General features: G+C 37.3%; 1 pseudogene; it reads right to left on the bottom strand.

The window, feature by feature from the left end:
• Positions 1-1,860: 1,860 nt before the first annotated feature.
• On the bottom strand, positions 1,861-6,555 carry LOC118797768 (annotated as a pseudogene).
• Between the last annotated feature and the right edge of the window lie 2,000 nt (positions 6,556-8,555).

The raw sequence follows: 8,555 nt of genomic DNA, 5'->3' as shown, positions 1-8,555 counted from the left end.
CCTAGAATCCCCAATATCTGGAGAACAGCTCATGTTATTCCACTGCATAAAGGAGGCACAGCAGCATGTCTACATAACTACAGACCAATCTCAAAACTGTCTTGTGGGGGAAAATCCTTAAGGCATAGACAACTTATTTTTACTATGAAAACTCACTACTGTATAACCTTCAGTCACAGACAGCACCATCTCTGCAACCATGCTGGTTTAAAATGATCTCTACATGGCCTTAGACACGTAGAAGCACTGTGCTGCCATTTTCATTGATTTAACAAAAGCGTTCGATACTGTTGACCACAGTCTTTTTTTGGGATACTTAAAAAGGACTCTCCTCTCAGATACCTCTCAGATAGAAAACGGCACATGGTACTGGTTAACCGTAAATCCGATTTAATTCCTGTACCCAAAGTTCCCACAAGGCTCAATCTCGCATCCAGTTTTATTTAGGATATACATCAATGATCTTGCCGCCACCACCTCAGACTGCAAAGTGCACTTGTATGCAGATGACATGATTTTATACTCTTTAGTCGAATCTGCGCATGCGCATTTAATGCCTTATAAATGGTTCTATAGAAGCACAAACCAGTTTTAAATGCCAAGAAAATCGAGTTTATGCTGTTTTCCAGATGTTCAAATATTGGTTTTAATGCTGTGAATATTACTACCCTGACAGGATCCAGCATCAAGTATAAATACCTGGGCATTTGGCTTTAAAAGAAACCCACATTTAAATATCATAGTAATAAACTAGTCAGTATGTGCAGGCAGAGGCTCAGATTTCTTTATCGAAATAAGTCTTTTCTGCCCATGTATGCCAGAAAAAGAGTCATGGAAGCAGGCTTACTATCAGACCACTAGACCCAATCTATCACTCCACCTTGAGATTCATTACTGGAGACCCTTAAATCGCTCTCCAGCCATATGCGAGCTTATATCTCATCTATGATCTCTATAAATAATGGTAATTATCAGACTTGCTTTATTGACTGGACCACCTGTCATTTATATACTGTAGTTTATACTGTACTTGGAAAATCTGCTTTTAGCTGCAGAGCACCAGCGAGATGTAATTCACTACAGGACTCTAGCCACCTTCAGACAGCCTGCAACGGTATAAGTGATTTTGTTGAAATAGATTTTTATTTTTATCAATATATTATTTTATTTCATTTTATTTGGCTGATTAAAATCCATTTCTTTATTTGATCTCAATCCCGTTGTTATTTTATTACTGTCCACTGTTGTTATTTTATTACTTGTTGCAATAAATTACTTGATTGTTTTAAATTTTGGTTTGCCGTATTTATCCTTTTATGCTGAACTTATTGGGTTTGTCTACCATATCTGATTTTTGATATTTGGTTTTACTATCAATTTGTTCATGTAGTTTAATTCATTTAAGTTTAAACTGATTAAATTCCATTTTAATTTCTTTTCAATCCCTTTGCACTGCAAAGAGACAGAGAGAGAGAGTTTTATTTTTTTAAAACAAATATTTACAGCTGTTTGCACTGCAGTTAAATAAATGCAAATACGTTGAAGGAAGGACACACACTGCAGTTCGGCTAAACCAGATGCCAATAATAACAACTGAAATCAATCCATTGCATTCAGTATTTAATTCCTAAGTGCTTATGTTTATTGTACGTGAAAACAGATCATTGGGCTAAAATTAGCTAAAGCATGCAACACCAGTGTAACTGCAGTGAACAACTTTGTGTGTTTTATGATGAATATCTACCTTAGTAATAATTCTGGGCCAATAGGCTAAAGATGCCCTTTTGGCTTCAGTTGTTTACATTTCAAAAAGAAATAAAAATCCTTCCTTTACCACATAAACATTACAATCCACACATATTTTTCATTTTTTACCATTAACTTGACTTTGAAGTGGCAAGATAAGTATTCAACGAGCTGCCCATATAATCTTGACTGGTAGAATTTTCAGTGGGAGCTCACTGAGTGTAGAAAAATATGGGTACACTTTCTCTCGTGAGTGTGAATAGGCCTGTAATTGTGTGTTGGACTCAGAGTTGGTGAATATCACCTGCCTTCCATCCCAGTCCACCTGTACCCTGACTCTCTGCACCCTCTCAGTTCCATAATACCCTGTGTTGAATGAGAATTCTTCCATCTTCTCGGCTTACGGTCCAGAATCCATCCTGAGGGCTCACTGTGATCTCATCTTTTCTTTTGATGGACTCTTTCACCACTCCTATGGTCCAATTGTCACTTTCCCCAACGTCCACTACCCAGCTGTGGGTTCCAGAGCTGAAGCCCTCAGAGCCCAGGATGACGGGGTGCATCATGAACCTCTCTGGGTTGTTTGGAAGGTTCTGTTTTGTATCCCTACTGTTCACTTTGATCAAGTCCACCAATGGTTGTACATAGAACCATGTAGACTCAGTACTTAAATCATTCTTTAAATTGTGAAGTGGTTTGTCAGATTGATGAAGAATGTGTTGTATATGGTCTTAAATGTAATAAATCTTAGATATATCACCAAAATGGGTTCTTCAAGCTTGCAACAACAGAATAACCCTTTCTGGTGCTGTATGGAACCATTTTCAAAAAGGTTCTATATAGAACCATCTACTACACACTCCATTAATCTGAAGAATCATTTTACCATTCAAAGAACCATGTAAGCATGCAAATGGTTCATGGTGTTCATGGGTCTATAGAGAACCACTGTCTTTACTAAAGACCCCCTGAAGAACCATCTTTTCTTAAAGAATGTGAATCTTGTTTTGATGCAATCTTCTGTATTTTCTATGATTTTACCAAGGGTTTTAATGCTCATACGATATGTTTAAAAGTAGATATTACATGTAAACCTATTCAGTGTTATTAATATAATGTGCAGTTCAACTACACTATTAAAAAGATGGTTCTCCAAGGGTTCTTTAGTAAAGACAGTGATTCTATATAGAATCATGAGCATTCAAAATGGTCAAATGCTCAAATGTTGCTTTGCATGGTGAAATCGTTCTTCAGAATGACGCAGAATGTGTTGCAAATGGTTCTACATAAACCCCTATTAAAAAGGGTTCTATATAGCATATGCTTATGGTGTAAAGCTTGTAACAATAGAAGAACGCTTTTTGATGCTGTATAGAACTATACACAAATCATTCATTATCAAGGGGAAGAATCAAGTCACCATGCAAAGAACCATTTGAGCATGCAAATGGTCCTTTGATTATTCATGGTTCTATATAGAACCACTGTCTTCGCTGCCAAGAACCCTTGAAGACCATGTTTTTTAAGAGTGTAGGTTAATAGACAAACCTTAATTTAATCCTGATTTAAGCTTAAGTTTTAAACTTGTTTAAGCAACTCAACCAATGACTTTTAATGATGAGAGGAGATTTGAAAGACTGTTAGAGATGTACAATACATGTACAATTTGTTTGAATATTTACCATCAAAATTACACTGATTCAGCTCTCTAGGTCAGATGTGCATGTGAGAATGCAGCTGCAGTCAACACATGTTGCGATGCAGCTGCAACATGCACTCACACTCTAAGCTGTTGTTTCACAAACTCTGTTTTTTAGCTGAAGTACAATTACACCCCTGTATAGTCCATATACTCACAGTAAGGACAGATGTCCTTCATCTTCTCCCAAACTCTGTATCTCAGGTTTCCCGAGGTGTTTGGCCACATCAATCAGAGCTCCTGAATCCAGCTCTGGATCCAGCACTGTGTACTCAGCACTGACATGATCACACAAACACAACACTTTTAAAATACATTTTAAACCAAAATAATACAGCTATATGAAAACATTTGGGTGTCCCAGGTTAAATGACATAAATGAGATTTTCTAAGTGAATTCAAGTGAACATCCTCTACAGAGAACACACTCTGCACAGTTTAATGCAGTTACTGCTTATTAAATAAAGAATATAATGAAGACAAAACATGGTCTGTGCAAAAATTCTCATATTTTATGTTTTATTTTTTCCATTGTGTTAAAATTGTGCGGAAAATGCCAGATTTAAGTGTGTTCTCTGTAATAGATCGACAAAATACATAATTTGACGAAGCTTTTCCATACGATTACACATATTAAAAACATGTTTTTTTAAAGTATTGCAATGATTACCTCTCTTCTGCATCTTTAAGGTTCTGAAAAGGAAAATGATTGAAAATAGCACTTAATAACAAATAATAACATTGCGCATATAAAAAAGTAATAATAAATACACAATAGAAACAACGAAACATTCTTCAATTAAATGTAAAAAGACTTTATTCTGAGACTTGATTCTAATAGTCCAATCAACATAAAGAACAGCTGTGGCTGGAAGCAATAGAAGTTTTTCTAATGATAATAATAAAAAAAAACTCTTACTTTTAAGAAGAGACTGTCATCCACATTCATATAGTCCTCAATTAGTTTGACTCTTTTGGAAAGAGAAGCTAAGATCTCATCCATCTGTTCTATTTGCTCCTTCATCTTCTGACTCTTTCTCTCCATTTCTTTTGTCAGTGCAGAGATCCGGTCCTCCTCTTCCTCATGGAGGAACTTGTGAAGCTTCTCAAACTCCTTCTTAATCTGCATTTGAGTGTGGAGGAACTGAGACTGAAAAAAGCAAGAGAATTTGAATGTTGATTGGGTATTTCCTGGAATGGTGTGAATGCAGTATTGTTGATAATAAGTGTTACGCATGTCAGCATGTTTTGTTTGTTTGTTTTGTGTTTGTGTGTCTCTCTCCTGGCCTCTTCCTTCACAGAGGTACCTGCTCTGCAAGCAGTCATGTGAGGAGGACCTCTAACCAATCGGCAGTCTGGCTGGTGCAGTTGGGGGAGGATCTCTTGTGTTGGGAGTTTGCTTTTGTTTTATGTACTTTACCAGCATTTCTTTTCACTTAGTGTATGAGTTAGTTTCCTGTTAGGGGAGATCTTTTGTTTGGTATTTTACTTTCACTCTTTTAACTGTTTTACAAGAGATTGTTCGTACCATCTGGGGTTTCAAACAGGTAAGAGGGGCATGCCTATACATTTGCACCACATAGAAGTCTAATCTGTCTAGTTCCCTCGGTCAGAGGGCATTGCCACATGTACTTTTGGTCACTGGCCAGGGAAGTATAGAGTAGTTATCTTTGGTTTCCTTTTTTATAGATTAGCAAAGTACTTTTTGTTTCAGAGTAGGCAGCGTGGTTAGGTTTTGTTTTGTTCTTTTCTTTGGTGCTTTGGAATTGGACTCTTCCACTGTGGTACCAGGTATCATGGCACACCAGTTTTATTGTGGTTGGTTCTAATAAAATGGCTTCAAAAGCTCTATTGGTCTGTTCCTCAAGCTGTTAATCTGTCATCACCAGTACAGTATTTTAATGTATTTTTTGCTGCTGCTGCACAGAGTCAAACTCTCGCCTGTTTTTCCCTGTTTCTGTGTTTTAGTATTTACTGTTTTAGTATTCACTGTTTCCTATCCGGTGTCAACCAGAGGAGGATGGGTTCCCCTTTTGAGTTTTGGTTAATCTCAAGGTTTCTTCCTCTTGCTCTTAGTGAGTTTTTCCTTGCCACTGGCGATGCTCATGGGGGCTTGGACCACTATTTTTTGTAAAACTGCTTTGTGACAACACTTGTTGTAAAAATAAACCTTGACTTGACTAATGCCACAGGTTACTGATCCCATGGCACCCTAGACAAAAGGTGGGGTCATAACAATAAGGGAATAAAAATAAACCAGATTGCACACTCTTTGAATACATATTTAAGTCCCAAACCTGGATCTCCTGAGAGATGGAGAGACAGGTGAGCTTTTCTGAAGAAAACGCTGCATGGTTCGCTTGTAGCTCCTGAAGAGGGCCTCTGAGCTCCTCCTGCACATTCAACAGAAAACAAGGCCACTGATCACATGGTGAAAGATTATGACTCATTTACAGCTACAATAACGAACTCGCTAATATTCCAGTCATTTTCCAAAGTCATAAACCAGTTAATACATCACATATGTAGTAAACTGCACATGCTGAAAGTTGTCTGTTCTAAAACTGTATTCAGAATTTACTAAGAGAGAACAAGACTCTCATTATCTCTGCTACATTTTCAGGCTCACAAAGCCCTTCTTCCTCTTACCCTGCGCTCGCTGGCGGCTTTGCTGATGGAGCAGAAGTTGTGGTTGTTGTGCTGCTGGGTCACACACTCGGCACACACCAGCTGCTCGTCGTGCAGGCAAAACAGCTGCATGTTCAGCGAGTGCTGAGGACAGAGCAGACCTCGTTCTTCCTCTGAAACCCTGCGACTCTTCTCCTGAATAAAGGAGTCACAGGCGCTCTTCAGCGCTCGGTTGACTGGTGGGTTCTCGATGGAAGACCTCTTCTTGCAGACTGGGCACTCTTTAGTTCCCCGCTCAGTCCAGCTGGTCTCCAGGCAGGACTTGCAGAAGCTGTGAGTGCAAAGTAGAATTAAAGGTGTTTTATAAATGTTTTGGCACAACACACACTTGAGGTCCTCCTCCAGCGAAGAGAGAGACGACGCCATCACTGCTTTTCTGCTATGTTCACTTCTGGACTGAACAAGCTACTTCCTTGAGACAGTCTCTGACTTGTTCAGATAAACAATGGAAGTCATTCTTGTTCCTTTTCACAGTTCAGTATGGGGGTGTGGTAGGCTGACAATGAAAAAGTCCCTTGTACTTTTTTTTTTGTCTGCAAGTTAACAAGTTCTGTGAATTAATGAAAATTATACAAAGCCACTTCACTTTAGTTGAATGATGTTTATAGTACAACCCTATTAAAGATATGAAAATACAAGTTGTTAAAAATGGGCCAAGCTCAAAGTATAATGTTTTTCTGGATGGTTTTGTCTGGTAGTTTTGGTTGCTCAGAGTCCAGATTTTAACCCTATAGAGAATATTTGGTCTCACATTAATCACTAACTAGCTCGGCAGTGTTTTGCAGCTGTTTGAAGCCGTGAATGCTGAGTGGATCAATACTGACTCTTTCTGTAAAAGACTGTCTGCAAGTTTACACACTTGATTTAGGCAGTGTTACAAATGGATTACAGAAATATAGCATATGCAATTAGACATGTATCAATTTCAGTTTTGCCTCATGTAATTACACAAGTGTAAATCTTTTTGATACACTACAGATCAGAAGTTTTCCAGCAGCAAAAGTAAGTAGCCTAATCACATCACGTTCATTAATACCATTCTGTAATTACACTATACCTACATACCAACTACACAGGAACGTTCCTGTAGTGCAGTGTTAAAGTTACACTTTAAAATAAGGGGACAGTTCCTGTGTAATTGCTATGTAGCTACTGTGTAATAATGGAGTGGTAATCTAGACACACGTGATACACTTGTGTAATTACATGAGGCAAAACTGAAGTTGATACTCGTGTAATTTCATCAAGTGTACTTCTGTAATCCATCTGTAACAGTGACTAAATCATCAGTAGTTCCGTTGTTGTTGCATATGTTGTTCACATGTAACTACACAGTTATTAGAGACACAATATAAAGTGGGACCCAGGAATTTTGTGTATAGAGTGTCAGAGCTTTCTGTATGAGAGCAAAAGGCAAATTGTGCTATGTGATGAAACTTGTGTTTACTGTTATGTGTTTGAGAGTTCTGCAGTTGTGTTATCAGGGGATTATTGCCTAAATTTTAGGCAAATAAGTTTTTCCTCTGACAGCTTAAGAAAAGGTTTTAGAAATTGAGTTTAGGATATTAGTTTTTGTGATTGAAAAAGAATATGCCTTTGATTGAAAAGTGCATAATTAGCATTTACAATGAAGGCAGAGGGCAGTCTATTTCTAAAAGTAATTTATTTTCATTTATTTTTAAAGTACCAAATTATTAAATTTACTTTGTAAAGTATTGAGAACAAAATGTTACAGTTAACAAATTTTACTTATTCATGCCTATAAAAAATGGAATAAATCAACATAAATCCACAGTAAATTAATCAACTTAAGAATTCAAAGAAAATAAATTATACATTCTACAAATGTACATTATTATACAAATATATATTTATATATACAATCTTGTAAAAATCATATATGGACATATCAGTATTTGATCTCCAGCTAAACAGTGTGTATTGATAAACATAATGTAATAGAACAAAGAACGCAAATCATGATTTTAAAGCATGTGAGATGTCCTTTTTCTGTTGGAGAGTAAGTACACCCCTGGCTTCAGTAACTGTTACATTCCCTTTTGAGAAATGTCTAACTGTCAGAATTATTTAAACTGTGCAATGTTTTAGGGGCTTCTTTCACACACAGCCTGTTTCAAATCTAATGGAATTCAGATCTGGGCTTTGAACAGGCCATTCCACAACACTCCACTTCTTCCTTTTGAGCCATTTCTTGGTGGATTTACTTGTATGTTTGGGATCATCATCAGGTCCACTTCTTCATCTTCAACATTTTTACAGATGGTCTCCTAAAGCACTTTCTAGTATTAAAGGAAAATCATAATTGACTCTATGACTGCAAGTTGACCAGACCCTGAGGCAGCAAAGCAGCCCCAACCATAATATTTTCATCATGCTGTTATGAGGTTCTTCTGATCAAATG

This window comes from Colossoma macropomum, unplaced genomic scaffold, assembly GCF_904425465.1.
Source record: "Colossoma macropomum unplaced genomic scaffold, Colossoma_macropomum, whole genome shotgun sequence".
In the NCBI taxonomy this organism is placed as follows: domain Eukaryota; kingdom Metazoa; phylum Chordata; class Actinopteri; order Characiformes; family Serrasalmidae; genus Colossoma; species Colossoma macropomum.
The sequence above is the reverse complement of the archived record's forward strand: the minus strand, read 5'-3'. Positions and strand labels throughout refer to the sequence as shown.